General features: G+C 42.3%; 1 long non-coding RNA gene across 1 annotated transcript; it reads left to right on the top strand.

Annotated features, from left to right (window-relative positions):
• Positions 1-1,695: 1,695 nt before the first annotated feature.
• Positions 1,696-4,990, top strand: LOC117244446. The gene is made up of 2 exons (XR_004497568.1): positions 1,696-1,881; positions 2,911-4,990. It is a non-coding gene; the product is annotated as an uncharacterized LOC117244446 (long non-coding RNA).
• Positions 4,991-23,880: the final 18,890 nt, after the last annotated feature.

The raw sequence follows: 23,880 nt of genomic DNA, 5'->3' as shown, positions 1-23,880 counted from the left end.
CCCAGGTGCTGACACTCATCTCCTACATACACTCTGATCATGTTCTTTGCACAATTTCTCCCCAGTTTCATCAGATGTGGAATTGCATTTGCAGTGTGTGTTGACATCTGTAAATTCTCTGTGGAGGGGCTGAGGTGTTTTGTTCAACCTCCTATGTGAAAAACACCATGAACTGGAGGAGAAAGGGCTAGAACATGTTTCTGAAATCATATAATCAAGCTGATTTAGATCTGAATCTGAGGAGAAACTTCTTTTGGCAGTAAATATTCTACTTAGTCTATAAATAGTTCTTTAGATTGCCAGATACTCTTTATAAGTTATACCCCCGATTTGGCCTGAGTGAGAAACAAACTAGTCCTCAGAATGGAAAAGAATAAAATAAAATGTTCCCTCAATGGAACTGACGTGACCTTGGACCCAGATGGTGATTTGTGCTTTATGACCCACCAAACTAGTTTACCATGTGGTCAAAATTGCATTAAACATTTCTGCAGTCCTGATGTGCACAGTAAGATGCTCCTCTTCCAAGGGAAGTAGCTCATCCTTTGGAGATGTTTGTGTTGCTATCGCCACGGCAACCACAAAAGATGAAAGTCAGACTAGAAAGACAAAATCAAAACTGCTGGCTGAAGCATGGATGGGCAGTGAGATTGTAAAACCAGGCATGGGCTTTTAAAGGAAATGACTGTTCTGTATCAAAGAAACCTGTTAGAATTACTCGCTCCGTAATCTAAAAATAGCACTTGCTGCTTCATTAAGTGCTACAGTTCTTGTAAACCCTGTTAGAGCAGATGTCAGGAATGGGGGATTCTCCCTCTGATTGGAGCAGTGTTGCTCCATCCTGCTTCACCGGGGAATGTGTCCTGCAGCCCACACTGCTTCCAGGCAAAACCACTTGTGGTCCCACTTTTGACATGGATTTTATGAAACAGAGCTATGAGCAGCTGTGGCACTCGCTCTGCCTGAGCCATGGAGACTTAAATAAACCCTTAATATGACACTGGATCCTACTCCAGCAGACTTGGTTGAGATCCACTGTCTAATTCTGCATGAAAGCAACTCTTTGATCAGCCAAGTCAGGATTTTGGTGTCATTCCCCATAGAAAGAACATTTGCCCTAATGCCTAAACTGGGAGAATGAACCCATAGAATTCCACAAGGATTATTTTCAGGAGAAAGGATAAACGTATTTTTTCCATAGAATACAAAAAGTCTGATTATTGAAAAGTAGCTAGAAAACCTACACATTTCCCACAGCTATATTCCATTTATATGCTTATATAGCATGGTTTGGGCTCAGATTTGAACTATGAGTTCCTGTCTAAAATTAAATAAGGCTGGCTCAAAACAGTGCCTCCTCACTTGTTCCTGAGTTCTACCACAGATGAGTCTGGCAGAAATGGTAATTTGAAGACAGTTCTCAAATCCATTAGCAAACTCCAGGACAGACAAATATTACTTCTTTCACCATCATGTGAGAGGGAATAAGATTTGCTTAAATCAGTCTAAAATACTGCTTCATCTCATAAAGGGCAGGCTGTGTAGGATAGGCTGCTTTATTATGACAGAGAAAATTCAGCAAGATTCTTCCAGGTCCTCCACTTTACCTATTTGTCATTGGCTAATAAAGGGAGTTTTTTTCTCCTGGAGAATTTAGGGATTAGATAAACAAAGCTCAACGCCACTGAGTCAGATGAGGACATGCTTGTTAAACATTAACAAGTAGCCAGCATTTTCAAGTGTCTGCTTACCAATACCTCTGCCACGGGCTTCAGGGTGGGTTTTTGCAAGGTTTTTGCACGCTACATTAAGCAAGCCTGGCTGTGTGCAATCACCAGGATTAGATTCCTTTGGCTCTCTCCTTCTGGTGCCTAATGGAAGGTAAGGAATCTAATTTTTGAGAATAAGAAAAGTCTTTTTCTGTTTTATTTTTCCTGAATGCATCCACCACAATGGAGAGGAAGAGTCACCTAGACTGCCACTTATCTTTATAGCCAGTTTATGTTACATGGGCCAGCAACACCTACTATGTAACCTGCTGGTGCCAGCGTTGTCTGCTGTGCCCAGCAGACAGGACATGCAAACCTTATGTACCTCTGAGGTGGGAGGTCCTATTTCAAATGCCAGGTGTTGACAGAGGGTCCCAATACACTCCAAACTCCCAGAGCCTTCCTTTAGCCCTAGCACAGAGGTCAACCTCACCTATATGCATACACAGACCCAGGAACTGGTGCCAGACAAAAGGATTCGTTTGAAATCCACCCAGCGGCACTTTTTTGGATTTTGGGTTGCTCCCTTCTGGGCTGTTCCTGTGTGTGTCCTCCTGCAGTATGGAAGCTCTGGTCTCCATGCACAGCCTGTAAAAACACAGACGGTAAAAGAGAAACAAATTATGTCAGAATAGCTGAAGGCTTAATGGGAGCGCAGTGAGGGAAAAGTCACTGTATTTGCATTTATTTTCATTAGTTCTCAGATTTACAGGAGACCCAGAGAAATGTAATTCGATAGTAAACCCAGTTAGTTACGGTATCCAAGCAGAGTGAAAATCCCCTCAAATTGGATGAAACTCGGTGCTGCCAGTGTATTCCTGAATCCCCTCCAGTGTATTTCCAAATCACATTCCTCCTCTACTCTGCTGAGTGCTGCCCAAAGGATCAACGCTAAATCAACTAACCTGCAATATATTTCTTTGTCTATAATGCACCTATAAATTTCATGGAACTATGAATTTCTTCTTTTGAAATTTAATTTGAGTCATTTTGGGAAACATTTCCATATTGAAAGGAACTCCTGGCTTTCATTGTACGTATACTTTGCTCTTACTGAGCTGCAAATGCTTTGATTTAAAGGAACATAGCCAAGGTAAAGCTTGCCTGCACAAAAGTGATTGGGTCCATTTCCACTTGGCAGGAAAAAAACAGGCAGTTGCTGAGCTGAGCAATATCATCTCTGCCAGCCACTTGAGGATGGGCACAGAGAACACGGGCTTGTGAATGATGCTGACTTTTCATCTGAGATTGCCTCTGAGATTGCTGTGTCATGGGAAGGACAAAGCAAGAGCCTGGCTCTCATTTCCAGCACGCTGAGTCATGGAGAAAACTGCTGCCGACCTCTCTCCATCCCAAGGAGCACCAGCGCTGACCTCTGCATTCCCATCCCTAGATTTCTGTGAATGGGGCTTTCCAAAAACCTGTGGGTCTGAGCAAAACAAGGGGTGCACAGCATAAACTGGGGAACACCTTCACAGCACCAAAACTGATCAGAAACAACTTTCTTCCCTTCTTCCTTTAAAAAAAAAAAAGACCGTTCTGTGTGACTACTGGGCTCCCCAGGCAATATCTGACAACCTCTGCTCCCACAGTGTTTTGTAACACACACAATCTCAGGTGCAAATGGATCAAATTTTGCTGTTTCTAGAACAGAAAGAAAGTGGTAGAGCATCAGTTTCCAGCTTATGGCTCATAAATTAATACTACACAGACTGCAAAAGATAGTGGACTGTAGTTCAGTATGCATAAATGTAACTCAAAATGTTAAGAGGGGAAAAAAATAGGAATTACTGAAACCATCAAAGTTGGAGACTGAAAAAGGAATACAACAGGCAAAGTGGGACTGAGGCTTATATTTAAAACTCACAAAAAGAAAATAGATTCAGGAAAACCCCTCAGTTAGGCTTGGATATCAATCCAGTTTTCTACAAAGGAAGAAAAAAACCACTATTAAGTGCTTAAAGTAAATATGGACATAGATGGTTACTAAAATAACAGAAGAGGAAATCAGAGGTTTGTAAATGCAAGAACAGAATGAGGAAGACAAAATGGTTAGAAGAAAATAGATCTAATTTGACTGGCCAGTTTGACTTCTTGCTGTGTCTGCCTTTACAGTGATCCATAGTGCCCCTCCACGAGGACACATATCACCTCTCACACCTTTCTGAGACCAAAGGTGACATGCCAGGAGTTGTCTGAAGCACCCACTGAAGCCTGGGGGTGCGGCTGCTGTGGCACACCTATGACAAAGCCTTCACGGAGCTTGTCACTTGGTCTGGTCCCTGCTCCACAGGCAGAACCCCTGCACAGGAAGCAGGAGAGAGCCATGACATGGGCAGGACAGGAGACTTGTGTTTGTGCCACTGCACAGAGGCCAAACCACCTGCACCCAGTGGTTCACAGACGCATGAGCACAGCCAGGGAATTGATGCAGTCCAGGGAGGAACTGGTAGAGGAATCTGTTTGAGTCCCCAGCCTCACGTTTTTCCACATCAAGCCCTGAGAAATAAGGCACCAGCAGGAAGGGCACTGGAAAGAAAATGGCTAAAGCAATAGAGCAGTCAGCTTCACTGGGTTTTCTAAGAACTAGTTAGAGACCAGTTCTTAGAAAAATCTCTCCTAAGAGATATTTGGGTGTTTGCTGGCGTCACAATAGTATTATGAGCAAGTGAAACCACAAAAGTGGTTTATCACTACTTTTCCTACACTCCTGGTACCTCTCACGTTGCCTATTTTTTCAGCATTGTCTGCTGGGCTTTTTGCAACCATCCACATGGACAGGTTTATCTCAAGAAACAGATGAGCTGCCTTCATGAACATCCTAGAAATGGTTTTGTATATCCTCAGGGATAAATGTCACATAGTCTAGGTACACTCAAGCCAGAAAATGTCTTGAGATCCCTTCCAATGCTCCATATCCCCATTTCTGTGAAATAATGGCATGCATCCACATACCTGAAAGTATGTCCAACTACTTATAAACTCCTTTTATTTTTCCAAGAAAGGCTTGAATATTTTTTATTTGTTCACATTTCCAATATTTTATTATTACTTTCTAAAAATCCAGTGTAAAAAGGAGAAACGTGGTTTTTATGAAGCAGATATGGGATTGCCAGTGCAAACTTGGTTTGATGCAGTTTTGGATATCTGGAATTATTTGCTAAGTAAAAGAGTTTTACTGTTATGTGATACAATAAATATTCCCTTATGATACCCTTTAATCAAGGAAATGTATTGTCTCAGGGCAGAATTAGTTTATAGCACCATATATGTTAACTAGGATGTAAAGTGTCAAAGATCTGAAACACAAAGAGCATAATTTATAACTAGTAAAACTGGCTTACAGTTTTCTCTGGGCCATAAATTATCCTTGTACCTACCTACCTATCTACCTACCTACCTACTTACCATCTGTACATCTATTGCTGGCACACTGGTTAAATATTATTTGAAAGTATTTCAGCATAAATAAAATTAACAATGGGTGAAATGGAATGACTTTAAATGGGCTTCTCAGTTTCAAATCTTAACAGGACCCCAAAAGGATTTGAGAAAGATGACTTGATAGAACCTTATTTCTCAGTCTTCTATAGAATGTTGTGTTTTCTCACAGGAGAGGGAATAATAGGTCATCCTCAAATGAAGGGAGCCACTTAGCTAATCTGGGGCCTTTCCACTTCTGACTTATTATATATATCATCAGCAGAAGAGATGATGGAAAAACCTCTCAAATGCACCAAATGCAGTAATTAACATAATACAAATTTGTGTACCTGGGTGATGGCAGAGGAGCCAGTCTTCTGTGCAAATTACTCCTAAAATTCCTGGGAACCTGGAGTTGTGAGCAGGTCAGGATCAAACCGTAAACTTTCAGCAGTTTTCTTTATCTCACAGGAAGTCTGCTTCTAGACCATACGCAAGCAAGCCCTGGGGCTGTTTGTTTGTATTCCTTTCCTTTCCCTAAGTGGTTTCAGTGCACATGTTCCTGTCTGCTTTGGATGCAGGGGCACTTTGAGTGTGTTTACAAGTGGACTTCTCTAGCACGTATGCTGCAGCACCCGGTACTACTCCCCGATTTTTGGGACTGCAATAAAATCCACACGTAGCTGACTTCAGAGAAGTCCTGTCTGTCTTTCCACCTTGCAGCTCTCCCAGATGTGCAATGCAGGCAGCTCTCACTGTGCACAAAGAACTGACAAGGTCTCAGGGCTGGGCAACATTTCTGTCAGGCCTGCCACTACTGCCTTTCCACAAAGATTTTAGGCAGCTGTACCTCTGCCTGCACTTTCTGTGTGCGATGCTCTGATGTGCATTTTTGGTTAGTGCTGGAGCACGATTGCAGACAATTGGTGATGTGATCCTGGGGTCAGTGTCTCAGAGCTTGTCTCAGAAAACTACTCAGGTTGGGAGGAACCTCAAGAGACTGTCAAAACAGGGTCAGCAGTGAATTCAAACCAGAAATTAAACAACTTGATTCTTCTGACAATCATCATGAGAGCAGACATGTCTCTGGCTTCCTGCTGTGGAAAGGAACGGCTGTACAAATGCTTGTGAGAAAGAGGTGGAGGGAAGGAGATATGGTCCATTTTAGGAAGAGAGATAAGAAAAATTTCAGGCAGTTGGGCCCAAAAGGCTGCAGGGGAGGAAGGAAGGGAAAATAGAAATTAATCTTGGGCAACTGAGATAAGAGTCATGGTTTCAGAAAACATAATTTCTGTTTTTCAGAGCTTGAAGTCTGGGAACAAAACATGATATATGGCCTAACTCCACTCTAATTTTATGTTTAATTATGTTTAATTTCATTCAATCATTTATACTTAGACCAGCTGAATGAAGAAAAGCCGCACTGCTGCTTGGGTAATCTTGTACTTCTGCCCAGCATAGGTACAAATGGAAAGCACACCAGGTACAAGAAAGAGGAGGAGTCAGGGCTCACTTACCCAGGTCTGCATAATACAAAACCATCTTGAGGAAATTCACACACAGAGATTAAACCTGGATAAGGATCAATTGCAATTTAGCCACCACAAAAAGCAAACAAACAAGCAAACAAAAACCCCACCAAAAAAACCCCAAAACAGCACACAACAACAAAACCCAAAAAAAGACATTGCATCTTTCCTTGGGCTCCTTTCTTCAAGCAGAAATTGCTAACTCCTTTGTTTGACCTCCAAAGTCACTAGATTTTATTCTACTCAGGCCTGGTCTTTCAGGCTGAGCTAATGTTCTCAGTATAATCACAAATTCCAAAAATGTATTATTTTGAAAGGTCTGAAGCACTTTCAGAAATACAACTTGCCATTTGCACCTGCCCAGATCCAGCTTAGGGATATCATTAAAATAATTGCATCTCCTTTAAGACAATCTTTATGCAAGTGTATGAGCATATAATATCTTCAAAGATCAAGAACATTTTATTGCCTGCTCCCTTTGAGTGATGCATCATTAGATCTGCCTGCCTTAGATTTGGCCTTCAATGCTGATCTCACATAATGACTTGCAATTGACAGTGCCCCAGTTTTATGTCCCCATATCTTTTTGAGTTAGATGGTGAAAATGAGGAACTGACTCTTCATCACCTCAATAACCCCTGTTTAGTCCCATTTCAGTGAGAGTTATATGTGTCTATCAATCTGGGCCAAGAACCTTCAAGGTCAGGTCTTCAAAGCTCACTGGCACAGACAGGACTTGCTGGGATGCTCAAATATTTCTGCACTGGGAAAGAACTTCAAGGGGATTTAAAGTGAGATTCAGGTATATTTGAGGATGTTGTCTGTTCCTTTCATCCCTAGCAGGTACATAAAATCTGCTGTAGGGCAGTCTAGAATGAACAAAGAACTTGAAATATACTTACTCCCATTACTTCCATAATAAGAGGACTCTTTTCTTCCAGTTGTTCAAACCACCATATGATTGCTGCAGTAGCTCTCCAATTTGCTTAAATGGGTGATTAGCAGTACATACAAATGAATGTACATTTTGAAAATGTGGTGAATTTTGTCCTGGTGTAATAAAAATCTACAGTTTCTGTTTCAATTTTTTCCCAAAAATAAGTTGCCGATGATTTTTGGCAGTCTTTGTAACCAGCAGACAGAGTTCCATCAGCAAATAACTACTAGTTCTGCACAATTAAGTTTTTTTACTTTATAGACACTGACAAAGAGTTTTGTGAACTGCCAGAAAAATAACACCTGGGAGAATGGAAGTAGGAACATGGAAACATTCGTACTGCATTTGAGAAGTCTCTAGCTGTGAGTTACTTTTGGGTGGATGGATGGATAGATAAATCAATAGGCACATAAACAACAACTGACAGAGAAGATACACAGTTCACTGGAGTTTACAGTTCTCTGGAAAATTAAGTCTTGCATAACATCTCTGGGTTTGCACACAGCAGCCCATGGCACTGTTATTTCCTATGTGTTGTGGCAGGTAAATCAGTCCTGAGCACAGCAGAGCTTTACAGCACATGAGCCACAAAATCAGAGGTCACCATCCTATCCAGCTTTTTCATCTGGTGGGGCAGCTGCTCAGCTGATTGCTGGCAACTATTCCCTGTTTGTCATAGCTAAAATGCTGACAATGACAAAGGCTTTCCAGATGAATTTGGGAGCATTTTCTGTTTTGAGAGGTGCAGAATTTCCACGCAATGATTCCTTTGAGGCAGAGGGATTTTGAGATAAAATATAACTTCTGAAGCCTCAATAGACCTATATCGTATTCCTAGTGACCCTGTGCTAAAGGGATTATGCATTATCCCCACTGCACAGAGATATTTTGCAATTTAGTTTTCTCTTCTTTGGCAATTTCACTGCAAATGGACAGTGTCACAAGGGATGGTATGTTGGCTTGCAAAGACCCTGAAGATTGCTACTGTGTTCCTAGGTGCTTCCTTCTATTGGAGTATCCATCTGTAATTTCCAATTTTTTTCCATTACAAATACCTTTGTAAAATAGATAAAAATTACCCCCACTGATTTCCATAAGATAGCCCATCCATGAAGGAACAAGCGATTCTACAAGGTCACTCAGATTTTACTCAGTCAGAAAGAAAACCCTGTCTTTGTTTAAATTGGCCAGTGGAATAGCATGGGGGATACTGTGGGATCATATTCCCTTGGAAGTGCAGATGAGAGACTTTGCAGACTGTCAGAGCTTTTGTCCAGCCTGCAGACCCACTGGGGACACCAGAGCCTGGCGGGGGTGGGTGGCACATACCCGTGTTTTATTTCAGCACAGAGTGGGAGCACGCACCTCAGACAGGCTCTTGGGTACCCCAGTACAGAAATAGACTGAATTCCTTACCAACATCATTCCTCATCCCTCACACTCATTTCTGTCAGGAGTGGCATCCCAGACTCAACAGGAACTTGTTTTTTTCTGGTTTGATTTTCCATTAAACAAAAGATACGCTGTGGTGCTTGTCTGATTCCTACGGCTACAGCTCATGGGTTAATGTATAAGCAGCATATTCCTGAAGTATTTAAGTTGCTATTTCCCTTCACTTTGCCAAGGTAATGAGGTGTTTGATGAAGGGAATTCAGCTGCAGAACTGCAAAGGTACACTCTGTAGGCTAGACAGAAACTACAACAGGCTCTTGCATTTAATATTCTGATAAATCGGGCATTTCTGCACCTTACATCAGACAGTGGCACAATGCAGCCTTGTTAATCCACATAGAAAGTGCTCCTTCAGTAATGGAGTCTAGGCCTGTTTTGGCAAAATTAGATTTGCATCACTAATTCAAAACACCAAAAAAAATCCAAAGGATGCTCTGGAAATAGAGGTTGTCTGCTCATCTGTTCAGATAAGTGAAGCATAAAGCCTCGACAATGTGGGGAGGTAATGGAACAAGCTGCTGCCAGCATGCTGCACTGGCTAGTTAGATTAAAAGAGCATATCTCTTGATGATTGTCTTCTGTTTTCTTGTTTGTTTTTTATTTTCTAAGAAATATATCAAGAAGTGTATTAAAACAGTTCAAAATCACTGATGGGTTTTGTTATCAGTTGCCTGGTATCGAATTGCTGGTAACTCCAAGACCTTCTTTCTTTTTCAGGACTTTGAACAATGTAATTAAGGTTTCTTGGAAATAAATCAATGCTCGATGTCACCTCTGAATAGCATCCTGGCTAGACAATCTGCCTGCCTTATTGAGACATGGCTTAAAGTCACTGGTGTCAGAGTTTAAGCTCTCACCTTTTTGGTTGTGTGTTTTCTTTGTAGGGAAGGTTTTCTGGTTGCAGTTAAAGCTTCAAACCTTCCCTTCACAAGGCACAGCTGCTGCATGGCAGAACCAGCACTCCAGAGGAGTGTTGTGATCTACTCTGATTTCCTTAACCCTTGCTGTGGGTCTGTGTGGGAGGTGGGCTGTGACGGATTGCAGTTTTCCAGCCATCTTCAGGAGCAATTCATGGCACACTTTGCCTCTCCATTGTCCTTTATTTCCCAGTAGCACACACAGAAAGGGAGGATGAGGTAGACTTTCAAATAGCGTTTGTCAGCTGGGAGGGGAACAGGGACTCCGTGGGGTGTTGAGGGAGTACTACCCAAGGCTATTATGGCTCTGCTTTTAGTCAGCCCTGGTAAACACCCCTCCAGGATGGGCAGTCACTTCAGCAGAGATTATTTACCTTTTTTGAAGTGATTTCAGAACCTGACAAAGCTTAAGTAATTTCTCTGCAGGCTTGAAACTGTTTAGCCTGAATTTTAAGTGAAACAAAATTGCACTTCTGAGCAGTTAGGTCATAGGTGAACCCTAGGATTCTCACTCTTGTTTTGAAATGATGCTGAAATAGGAGGATTTGCTGAAGTCAAACAAAAAAGCCCAGAGGCCTTGATACTGAGCTGTCTATGCTGCTTGGCTGTTTTCTGCAGCAAGAGACAAAAAAGGCCCAAATTGTTCATGCTTTCTATTCAAAGTTTCCTTGGAAGGAGCCTCCAGTAAATAAGCACCCAGCAGAGAGATCGTTGTGCCATATGTGCAGACACAACCAAGCTCCAAGCCTAACTTCATCCCACTGTACCATTTGGACATCTCAGTCTCCAGATGCACCCAAGATCTTCTGCGAACAGCAGGGGAGTCTCTGCCCCTTCATACTGCTTTTATGAAATCACATGGACATTTTCCCCACTGTCAGCTGATGATGTAGTTGGCAGGAGCTGTTTCTGCAGTGCTGTGGAGGTAGAGGAAGATGGTATTTAGGAGGTTCCATTAGGTTTGAAGACATAAAAAGAAAGAAAGGGTTCATTCAGACACTCGGTATCAGAGTTTAACATCCAACGTAATGAAATCTTCAGGCTGCTCTTTGCCAGACCAAGCTGAGCTGTTTCAGCTGGGACAGATTGGAACTGAAATGTGCCTTCAGGCAGAATGGGGGAAAAATAATTACCCTGATGACATAATTGAGGAAAATCAGGGTCACAAGCCTGGATAGTGATCACTGCCAGACAGAGGTTACACATAATCTTTCTTGGCCACATCCACGGGACTGTTGCAGGAAATCAGTTTCCTCCCCTTGATGTACCCAGAACTGTGCGTTTAGGATTAAACATGTGTTTAATCCTGTGCTGTCCTACACATGGTCCTAAGAAGACACTCTTCAAAGAAGCAAGTCTGGTGAAATTCAGGTGTTATTTATGGAGTCAGAATGCACCAGACTCCAACTGCTGTTCTTGTCCTTGCATGGTTTACCAGTTTTATCCAATGGCCTAAATTTGGCATGTCATTTAAAACCACAGTGGCTGTGAAGAGCAAGAGATGGGGCAAGGTGACTCCAGAAGAGCAACCTCCACTGAAATCTCCCACCAATGACTGCAGCAGGGACTGTGCTCCTTTGCCCACCTCTCCTATACCACCGCAGAGCAGGGCTTGGACAAAGAAATCTGCACCTGGGTCTTTCCTCATCCTTGTCTTTTTCTGTGGCACATATGCAAGTAGAACCTGCATGGTTTAAAGCCATTATGGTGAACAATGCAATGTACTCTTGCTACTATGGCACCTAACACTGAATTTAACAGCTCAGCAGAGAGGTCTCAGCCTCCTGAAAAAAAATGCATCTCTCCTCTCATGGCAAAGAAGATTTGAAAAGCCGGTGAGCATGAACTGGAATTTTTCTGTTAAATGCAGCATCAAAGCCTTTCATTAGGAGCTAAATGGATAAAAACAGTGCATGAAATTGAAGTTGGTAATTAGCTAGTCCCAGTGAGGAGCTCATAACAGCTTTAACCTTCGAGCTTTGTGCAAGGGTCGAGAGGAGAAGCTCATCTCTCTAGCTGTGCAGCACAACGGAGCTCACATGGTTTTTACCTGAGGATATGGCAGTGCAGTGAGCTAAGCCCTGGCAAAAGAAAGAAAATTGCAGATCAAAGGTAATATATAGAAGAGATTGGTCCTAAGCTGCCTGCCAGAAAATTAATGTGAAGAGCTAATTCCCTCAGAGATGCTCAGAGTTGTCAGCAGCGCCCCAGCATGTCACCCAGGATCTGTAAGGGTTATTTGGGTGAGGTTTTCTGAGTCTTTGTGGGTAGAAAAGACAGCACTCATCCATCTTTCAAAATATTAATTTCACTTCCCTGGAAGCAAGGATATTTCTTAGGCCACTACTGGTACTTGATATTTCTCTAAAGATAAGTATTTCACTGCTATGCTGTGGCCTTGGTCCACAGCCCCTGAAGCCAGTGGAAAGCCTTCCAGAGGACTTTTGCTCTGTTCTCTGGTGAGGAATAGGAATCCTGAATGGGGGAAAAGTCTTTGTTTTATGATTCAAAGATTCACAGAATTTAGGATTAAGAGGAACATTAGATGATGTAGTTGTGCTACCTGTGCACCGTGTATAGCAGTTCACCCATACATGTGGCAATGGGGTCAGGAATCTGCATTTCTCTCAAGTATCTCTTCCCATCTTATGTTCCAACTAGAGCATCTTTTCCTGATTCCACGTAATTTCCTCCTCTAGTATAGTCACTTCACAGCCCTTTCTTTGCTAAAATTTCAACTTCACATTTGCAGTCATTTTTCCCAGCCCATGAGTATTTTTTTATTGCCTTTCTTTATTGTCTCCTCCCTACTGAAGCTGAAGCTGACTACCAGCACCTGCTATGCTTTCACAGGGGTGAACTATGTTACTTACTTGTCACCTGCCTGTTTATGCAAGCAAGAATTACTTTTTTGGCTCTCCTTACCCCACACTTGCAATGAAAGCTCATCACTGCTTCCAGAAGGCTGTTCTCTGTTTCTCAGGTAAAGCCTGTATTTTTGTAGGTAAATTTCACTGAGTTTTGCTTCTGACTTCTGTTCTAATGCTTTTTGTTTTAAGAAGCCTGATATATCAGAAGAGCCTGCAGATAAATCCTCTGTGAGTTAATGCTTTCACCAAAACTTGTGCCAGACATTAATTTTTATCTGTAGTGATTTCATAACTATTTCTGGTCTGATCTCAAGAGTCTCAGTTTAAGGTTTAAAACCTGGAAACATCCTTTGTTTTTCTCTTCTGTGAAGTTGCTCAGGAACAGCTAGCACAAATTCACACAATATCCTTGAGTAGCAAAGGTTTTAGGATGGTTTTATGACCACATATCACCAGGTCAAACAGTCTGCAAAGGCAGCCAAAGCAGATGTTTTTTCCTACAGTGCTGTATCAGGATATGGTGGGTGAGCAAGACAACAGTAGAAGGGCAAAAGCCTGAGTGGGAACCAGCCCAGCCCACTGCCATTACTCTGCCTCAGATGCACAGTAATCTGCACTCCCCCGCCAAATGCCGTGTGTAGGAGAGACAGGGATGCTTTTAAAATAACTTTAATTGCAGTTACAGATATGATGTGTCAGTCCAGAGTTTATGATTTACCATTTCCCAGACAAGTCATGGTTGGTATCTGGGACATAAAATCATGTAGAAAGCAGAGGTGGGACAAATGTGGCAGGCTTTTGCCAGGCAGTGCAGGCAGGACTTGCTGGGATATGTGAAGGAGAGACTCTGAGTCACATGGAGAAGAAATCTGGAGTGAGAGAAACCACCGTTGGCTGAATAAACAAATCTAACATGCTGTAAAGCATCCTGGTCACCTGCTCTAACTAAACAAACAAAAAAAGCACCCTAAAAAACCTAATCAAATACAACCCTGTTGTACCTAATTGAGATATTGCACCTAAAATTCAACAGCATCTTCTAAAAGTGCATACTTACTTTCCTGGTGTTTTTTTGCATATATTGATATGTTTAAGATAACATTTGTCTTTTTTATGGCTTGTTCGCTGCAGTTGCCTTCTAGTCAGCCAGCCTTTCAGTCATTTTCTTCAGAAATGCTCTCTGCTGACAGCAAAATCTTTGGTTAATTGAACCTTGAATCACATCCTTTTTATTCAGATGCTCTAATTCCTCTCTGCATTAGCAGGAAATTCTTAAATCAGCAGCCACATCAGAGCGCCTCCCTTATAAAACCTTGACTTTCAATGCAGGCTCCATTTATGACCCAAGTTTTGCCAGTTCTCTGTAGCAGTTCTTCTGTTAGTCCCCTTCTCCAACTCACCTAACAATTGCCTATGTAGCCCCCTTTCATATACTTCACTTAAATATGGCCATGCATAATTCATTTAATTTTATTTGACCAAGGAAAGGTCACTTAAGTCTAGTGTGCTGCATTTCTTCATTTGCCTGTTAGCCTATGGAAGCTAAATTCTGACAGTGCCTGTACAGATTACAGGCCGCACAGCTTCTCAGGCTGGCCCTGAGAGAGTAGTCTGGGAAAGACATAAGAAAGAATTAAAACAATCCTCAGGGACACAAAACAACCTTGCAGGTGTTGTTTTATGTTCCTTGTTTTCCTTGCAGGAGAAAGTCAGGGGGGTGGTGACCCCACTGACCAATGATGGTAATGTAGCAGTTTACTAACCAATAAGAGTTTCCTTTCTGTACTTTCCATGTATCTGTCTATAAAGCAGGCCTGCAAGCAATAAACTGAAGGATCCTCTTGTTCTGACTCCCTGAGAGTCTGTGTCGTTCTTTACGGCCGTTCCCAATTAGAACGACATTAGCCACATTATTTTATTTCATTCTAAGGACCTGTGATTGGTTGAGATGAGATGATCAAGCCTGTGTATTTCCATGTCACATTTTTTACATTTCTAAAACATAGATATTACCTTTGCTGTTCTCCATTTCTGTAATATCATCCCTAAACTGTGAATTTCATTAAAAAATTTGTTACCAAACCTGGCATTATTTGCTGGTTTTTTCAAAGCCCAGTGAGAAGTTATCCATTCATGAATTCATCAACACTTGAGAGCCATGTAGTAAACTCCATTTGTATAAACCACTGTCTTTCTCCCCAAGCCCTCGAAAACAAAAGCAACACATTCACATATATTTTGGAAACAAAGTTACAATATCTTTAATGTTCACGCCATAATGCTCAACTTTCCTGCTTCTCCAGTTTTTGTATAACCAGTGAAGTGTCATCTTTTCTCACAAGTCTAAAATTCACTTGGGGTTTGCAAAATCTTGCTTTTACCTCTATAAATTTTAAGATAATTTCCTTGCTTTCATTTTCTTATTTTTCTCTCTCTCCGTTTCCTAATTGTTTCTACGATTTTTCGTTTTGGATTATTCATTATATGAATAGCAAGTTCATATAATCAGTTATGATAGCAATCCTTATCTGCTGGATTTTTCTCTCTTCTTTCTTGGAATAGAAGTTTAAGGTATCTTCTACAGTTGATTTGAAAGTCACACACACATTCAAACCGTGAGATTATCTGTCTGATAATTATCTCCTTCAGTCTGCCAAGGCTTCTTCCTTTTAAATAAATTATTAAAAAATCTTACTTAGAAGCTTTTCTTTGCTTATGCTGCCTTTTAACTGAAAGGTAACTGAGTCATAATCCACCCCTCCACAAATATTTGCCATGGACACCTGTTTCCCAAGATCCCATACAACTCCTCCATTCCTGTTTTTTTCACTGTCTTCCTCCTCTCCTCATTCACTCCTCCATAGAAATACCATCTCACTGGAAGCCTCTGCTTCCAAGAGCAGAAATTCCTTACCCAGTTAATGGGTGCTCTGAGCTGCCCCCTCAGAGCCTTGCAACCCAAGTTGAGCACGTGCACCCACATTCATCCAAGGGACAAGGCATTTGGATGCATATATGGGAAGTGTGTCTCAGAGCTCCTGACTCTGCCAGCAGCTCCTGTGGCTCAATAACACCAGGCTCTGCTGTCAGCAGAGTCTGCAGAGCTGTATCAGAGCTGTTGGGAAGACAGGCACGGGTGACGTGAATAGCTCTGTGATCCTTGCTCTGACTCTGTTAGCAAAGCACAGGCCTCCAGACACCCCTGAGGACCCCACCTATGTTTGAGATGCTTTTCCAGAAAGGTGTGGTGATCTTGTGTTGTATCTACAAGCTTAATGAAGATGTCTTAGATGACCTCTGGTCTCATAAATAGCATCAGACAGCTACACTTTAGACGTTGAATCGAGCTCTAACTTTCCAATAAATATTTAGGGAGCTTTGTCACCTTTTGCTCATGAGGACATACATTCCTATGCCTAAACTTTTATGTCTGGAATCTGGAGAAGACTGAAACAGGTTCAGGAAGTTCTTAGAAGTTTCTTTTACTTGACTTCAAATATTGTTCCTGGTAAGAGGAAATTTAAACTAAGAGGTGAAAGGAAGACTTAAAGTGTCTCTCCTACACATCAATTTGTGCAGACAGCAAGAAGAAAGAAAAGGAAAGGAAGATACAGCAATGGCAAGGGAAACAAGGCAAAGAAAGATACAGCAACAGAGAAAGAAACATCAGTGGTAGGACAAATTCCCAGATGAGATGAAAAGTACAAGTATTTCTGAGAAAGTGGGTAAAGTACTTACTGATGTGAGTCTGTTGAGTCATGCTATAGACCAGAGTGCAATGGTGAGATGTCTTTTGTAAGAAAGATCTAGAGGACTTTACCTAGATCAGTGTGAAGTCTGGAAAGGCTATATAACTGATGTTCATGTATTTTTAACCAGTGAGGAGGGGGAAGGGCCAAACACAAGAGAGAGAGAGAGAGAAAGAGAGAGAAAGAGAGAGAACAGAACTACTACAGGGAGTCCTGGGATAAGAATAAGTAAGTCAATAAAATGCAGACTGGAAATGAAAGAGATGTCCTTGCTTATTACAGCTGTGAAGTTGAAAATGGTGGGTTCCAGAAAACCCTACTGACTTTGCAAAACAGAACGTGACCAGCTCAGGAGCAGCAGTGTAGGATGTGATGGCAGAAGGCTTTCCTTTGGCAACAATTAGGGAGCATTTTATAAGCCCCCACATCAGTCCCCCCTCTGGGCAGCATGGAGGTGAAATAAGGCTTTTTGTCTTGCCTGCTTTGCACAGAGATGCAGCCCAGAGTCTGCCCAGGCTGGCAAGCAGTGGTGCTGCTGGCACCTTCCCTTTCACTGACAGAGGAAAAGAATCATGAACAGCATCACTGATGACCCATCAGGCCACAGACTAATGTTTATTTGCTTTTTCCATTTACAGTACTCAATAAGGAATGTTAATGGAAAGTTGTTTAAGCTTAACAGGCAAAATTAAACCCTTATTCACGGGGTTTTGGAACATTTTTGTTTGAAACTTCCTTCTTGTTCCTCTCACCCCCTCCACCTCTCCCTTTCTTTCCTATTAAACTGAAGTCAATTTCCCTTATAAAGTCCAAGGCTTTTAAACCCAGCTTAACGTTCATGATTGCTATCTTTCACTGAATAAACATAATACTTTATAACTTCTGTCGGAGGCACAGACTTCTTTTATTTGCAGGGCAGAGTGTAAGCAACATTTTAAACACTGCTTTGTGCGCAGTGGCCGATTAAAGCTGGAAACTGTGAGAACTGGGCTGCTCAATCCCCATCCTTTATCAGGAACTGAGGACATAATGAAACCTGACATATCTGGCTTCTTTCCTTGATCAGCTCCTGATTTCAGGGCTGCACAAAGAGGAGCCAAACAAAGGCAAAATGGGACCTGTCCATAAGCCCAGGGACTGATCCTGAAAAACCTCAGGTAGCTCCTTGGTGCTTTATATAGGACCAGGTCCTAAGTGCCACTGCCAATAACCAAGAGATAACCCATTCAGATAGGTAGCCAGGAGCCCTGGGCAGTGCAGAAAACTTGTCCCATGAGTAGATATGGGAATGTGACTCTGACAGATAGAATATCCACAGAGCACTGCTGAGAAAGACAGACATTCCTCATTAAGTATTGCCCTGACATCAAATGCTCCCCTAGAGATGAACCCCCTTTTCACAAGTCACTTGGAAGTGTCCTAAAGGGAGGGGATGCTATCCTAGGTTGCCATTTGGGGCGATTTAGCCAGAACAAAATAGTCCCTTTGAACCTGTAAGCCCAGTGTTTGCTCTGACACTGATACACATTCCTGAAGCCCATTGAAGAAAAGAGAGAAACACAAGAGAGCCAGAGCTCCTTATTGAAAGGTCTCCTTTGTCCTGTTAAATCGAAATAAAACAGGGCAGAAAAAATGCACACTAACTGAGATGTAGGAGTTTAATGGGCCCTTCTAGCACACATGTTTCCAATGTATTTTATAACAGCCACAACAAAATGCAATTACTCAGTGTGGGCAGGCAGGCCTCTGGATAGCTCAGTAAAATTCCAGACAGGCTGTGCAGAGCAAGGCTGGGGCAAGGCTCTCTGTCCCCCTTCCCATTTGTGGGGTTGTGCCCTCGTGTGTTGTAACTGATATGGGGCTGGTGCAGGGATGGGATAAGAAAATGGAGAGACCTGGAGGTGATGGAGAACAGATCACACAGCTCCTTGCTTTCCCACCTGGCACCTTCACCAGGTCACAGCTGCTGCTCTGCAGAGGCATGGCAACGAGTAAAGAGCATTTGGGTTTTGGTGGTGATGTGTAAGGGCTCAACTGCATTATTGGGCCAGCCCAACTAACAGAGTTGTCTCTTTCCTACACTAGGAAATGACCATTCACAGAAGAAACAAAGACTGTGCTTAAGTCTTTCAGGCATCAAGCAATTGTTCTGACAATCTCACCTTCATTATCCAGTAAACTGAGCTTGTGAGTCTAAACAGGTCCTGACCACTGCAGTAAAATCAAGTATTTGTCCAGATGATGGGACAAGGATGATGGGTTTGGAAAGGAATCTGAAGATGACCTGTGAATTTCCCTGTCTGTGGCTGAAGAAAGTAAAGGATTTCCTTTTCTCTCTTCTGGACATAATGCTTACTTCTAATCAAAGTGCAGATTAGCCAAAATTAAGGGAGTACAGCAAGCAGCAGATTTTATGATATCTGCACACTATATTACATTGCACTTTCAGTGTCATACTCTGATATAATACAGAACCCCGTTTCCTAGAAAAATCAGATGCAATCCCAGGTCATGCTGACTTTCCAAATGTTCACAAGTACAAAGAAGTTATGATGTGCAGTCCTGAATCACGTTCTATTTACAGTGCTCATAAAAGGCAAACCCCTCAACAATCTGAAGATTAAAAGCCCTTGCACCCCTTAGATAAAAGTTCTATTCAGCCAATATCCAACAGACTGATTTCCAAGGCCTGCTTGTTGAAATTAGGCTTGCGGGACAGGACTTGCCTAGGACATTGCTTATCTTCTTGGCTCTACTTGAAGACTTGGGCACTACCTTTTATTTCAATATTTAAGTGCTGCTTTTATAAATATGCCTCCTGAGAAAATTCTAGTCAATAAAATCTCTTGTGTTTTTCTGCTAACTAGATACTGAAAATCCAGCTGCAGTCAGATGTTTGCCTCCTAACTGAGCTGTGTTTTTTGAGTGATACTTGGTGTTAGATAGCCTCTGTGCACCTCTGCCTTTTTAAAAATTCATTTGGGTGCATCATTCAGCATCTCAATTCCAGCCAGCTCTGGGTAATAATAATCATTCATTTCATCGATCTCTGCTGCATTTCTACTCAGGGTAAATAATAAGACAGCATTGTGTCATGGATTCAAACTGGGACTCCAGCTCTAACAATGATTGAAAGCCCCCACGGGGGTGTCAGAGACAACAGGACATCAATTATGAAGCCCTGCACTTTATCTACTGCTGGCAAAAGAAAAGGTTAATTATCTAAAAATAAAGTAGCTGTATGCTGGTGTAGAAGGGTGAACTGAGAGGAGGGCTCTGGAACAAGAAAGATAAGGTTGTGACCTACAGCATTAGAAAACTGAGACTGAATAAGGAACTGTCCTGTATAACCTGTCACCCCCAGGCAAATCAAATTGCATGGCTGAAAACCCCTGACTAAAATAAATGGACTACATCATGTCTTTTAATAAGCCTTCTCTGGTTCTGACAGTGAAACCAACAGGTGCCCAGGAGCCACAGACACTCTCATGTCCACCCACTCAGTTACTCCAAGGCTGTACATGTTACAGTGACTATTGCACCACAGCAAGCCAGAGACCTAGGGAGTGAGTTCACAGCTGCATTTCCTTGGTGTTTCTGCTGCCAGTTACTTTTCAGAAATATGAATTTGAACAGTTCTCCAAAGCACTGTTAAATTTAGTGGTTTTCTCTCCATGAGCATCCATGATTCACTGAATTTCCAGGGAGTGGAAGAGGAACCAAAAAAGTTTGGAGTGAGTTTCACCACTGCAGATGCAAAGACAGAGGCAGCTGTCAGCTTTCGGTGTTTGTTAGACTGCTGTAGTAGAGAAAAACTCAGTAAACACCAGTGGCTCTGCCATGGGAATCCAAACAGGAAATGCTACACAAGAAGACTGAGAAAGAAGCTACACTCCTCTAGTTTGCCTGCCTTATTTTAAAGGCCTGCCAGGCAGCCAAGGATCTCACAAGTTCCAGCTACATATTTATGGCAAAGAGGAACGAACAGCAACTCTTCCAGCCTGAGATAATATCTGAAAGTGTATGAGGCATGTGGAGTCAATCTCACTGAGTGAAAAGAAAAATCACTAATAATATCAATAGGATTTTAATAGAGTCTTTAATATAGACATTAAATACATCTTAGAGCTTAGAACATGCTCTCCTTAATGTTATTTTTTAATAAGTTCTTGCTTCCATTGAAACAAAATTTTGTGGCTCCATTAATACAGTGGGTTTTATAGCAGCTAAAATCATTGAAGATCATTACAGGTGTTTGCTGCATTCTGTGCAACTCCCTTCATGGAAGGAAGGGGAAAATACCATCCCTTTATGAATAAAAGACCTGTGGCACTAAGATGCTAAAATAACTCAGTTAATTGCACATCAATCTATGGGGCTGGCAAATTTCTCATCCCTTATCTCTGAGCAGCTCCCTTAATCACATAACAATTCATTTGGGTTGAAGAAGCTGATCTACAAAATGAAAACAACCCCAAAACAACATGTAAAAAAATTATGACTTTGAATTAGGTTTTAAGGTCACTGTATTAAATACTCCCACAGACAGTATTAGATTTACATCACTTCAGTTTAACTGAACTGAACATGAATCCCATTCTGTTCCTCATATGTTTGGTCTTGACAAATACACATGGGCATAGGTGTGTGCTCAGGAATTCTTGTGGGGTCACAAGAACAGGTCTGCAGAAGCGAATGGCTCACAGTCACATCATTCCCCTGGCAGCCTTATCAGCACAAGCGACTACTCATCCTGTTGTCATGAGGAGAAGTCAGTGGGTAATACAGTCCTACAGAGACAGTCTTGCTCCACTGAACAGAGGATGGAAGAACTCTCTCCCTCATATATTTGGTTTAATTTTTAAAGAACGTTTAGTTGTCTTTATGAGTCCAGACTTTTTCCAGTCACTCATCTGAGATTATGACAAAAAACCACACTCAGTTGTCTGGGACCAAATGCACCATAGCTGGTGCGGTGGGCTGACCTTGCCTGGATGCCAAATGCACACCCAGCTGCTCTTTCATTCCCCCTCCTTAGCAGGACACAGGGAGAAAATAAGATGAAGAAACTCATGGGTCAAGATACAGACAGTCAAATGAAAAAAAACCAAAAAGCGAGCCAAGATTATGTGCAGAAGCAGAGCAAAAGCAAAAGAGATGTATGTTCTACTTCCAGTCAGCAGGCAATGTCCAGACACTTCCTGGGAAGTAGGGCTCCAGTGTTCAAAGTGGCTGCTTCAGAAGACAAACACCTCGGTAATGAATCATCCCCCCAGCCTATTTTCTATTACCTTTTATTGCTAAGCACAGTGTCATATGGTATGGAATATTCCTATGGAATATTCCCATGGAATTCCTACCGGCCCTTGGGGGTGTTGGAAAGACAGCTTTGGTGCTGTGTGGGTGCTGCTCACAGCAGGCAACACGTGGTGTGTTACCAACACCCTCCTAAACACAAGTGCAGAGCACAGCACTTCCAGGGGAACATTAACCCCATCCCAGCCAGAGCCACTACCTGGGTGTCAGTGGTCACATCATGTGGGATATCTTCATCTGATATGTGCTGATGTGTCCCTGACAAAAGAGGAGGAAAGGAGCTAGGATTAGTTCAAAGTTTTGGCTGGCTGGGATCACTGTAATACCATCCTGTGTGCATGGATAAACTCGCAGTACGGGTATGATCCGCTGTATTTTTTCAGATGCATTTCCCTGAGAGCTGTATGTACTCATAATGTCTGCAAATGAGAGCCTTTTTATATAAAGACATCCTTACAGGCTTAGGAAAACATGTCCACCTTAAAGATGTTGACATACATGTGATGCAATAAACCATGGCAACATGCAGGATTCTTGTATGCAAAATTCCTATAGGGAAAGAATATCATCTGATCCTAAACTTCTGCATGATAACTCATTTCATTGGAGTCTTGTTACTTGAAATGCAATATTATTTGCTAACGTGTTACTAAAACCCCGGGGGTGTGAACACTCTCCTACTGTTTTGCTGGGGAGTTATGTCCTTTCCCAACTAACACAGGTCTCTGGAAAGGTCCAGACAGATACTCCTCCTTCTCGTTCCCTAATATATATGCCCTGCACTTGTGTGCAGAGCACCTCTTTTTCCACCTAAACACCCACAGAAATGAATTCAGCACGCAGCTGGGGCACTGAGTGTTTAAGGTTAAGGATTGCAACAGCCATGCAACAGGGAATAGCTTTGCTGTTTGCCGGGTGCCTCAGACACATTCTCCTCTCCTTAACACCAGTCTAACACACAGCGGGCACTTGTGCCTATTTACAGAGCCTAAATGCAAACAACACCCTGAAAAGACCTAGAGACACGGGGAGAACACGAAAGCTCAAGCACTTATTTGCTTATCAGCCATCAGCTCCCAAAACTTCTTTCACTTTCACCTAATGAGCCATATCCAAGGACCCACTTTTTACCTAAGATTCATGTCTTTAATACTCTTTCCTGACAGAAAACCTCAGTTCTTTTACGTCCCCTTCCTTGGGGACTCAGACTTCTCTTTAAGTCACTTCTCACTCCCGGGATTATTGGTGTTAATTTATTCGGGAAACGTTTTCCACAGCGCTGCCCCAAGGCTAGTGTCTGCCTTCAGCTGTCTAAGGATGCTGATGGCTTTTTTGGTGGTCAGGAGTCATCCTTTCCCAGCCTGGCAGCAGCCAGATATCGCTGATAATGACCTGGCTGAACTGCCAGCAAGTCATTAACCTTTGTTAGGGTAAAATGCTTTCCCACCTGGGGAAGTTATACTCCAACCCCACACTGCAATTTGCTCAGTGAGTAAGTCATTTCCTGCAACACACGCTGACAAGAATGCTTCATACAAAGAAATACAAACAGAGCCAACAGATATTTCTCATTACCTGCACTAAACATGACAATAATAACTATTTTGGGGTCTTTATGGTGATCCCATTCTCAGCCATGATGAGACTGGTCTCATCTAGGTCAGGAAATTTACGGGATTTTTGAGTTTGACCCTTCTCCCTGTTGGAAGACCTCAGCATCTGCCTGTGCGCTGGCCAAGCATCTGCTGACAAGGGAGTTGTTTGTTCCTAAAAGAGTTTCTTTAGGGGAGCTGTTGATTAAGAAGCCAGTGACAACCCATCAGGAACTTTCTGAGGGATGGCTAATCTTCAGAGGCACAGCTGCTGATTTAATACTCTACCTGGAGGTGAGAGTAAATCCACGACAACTTGGGGCCAC

Source organism: Parus major, chromosome 1 (assembly GCF_001522545.3).
Source record: "Parus major isolate Abel chromosome 1, Parus_major1.1, whole genome shotgun sequence".
NCBI lineage: Eukaryota > Metazoa > Chordata > Aves > Passeriformes > Paridae > Parus > Parus major.
Note: the sequence above shows the minus strand (reverse complement) of the source record. Positions and strands in the feature narration are given on the sequence as shown.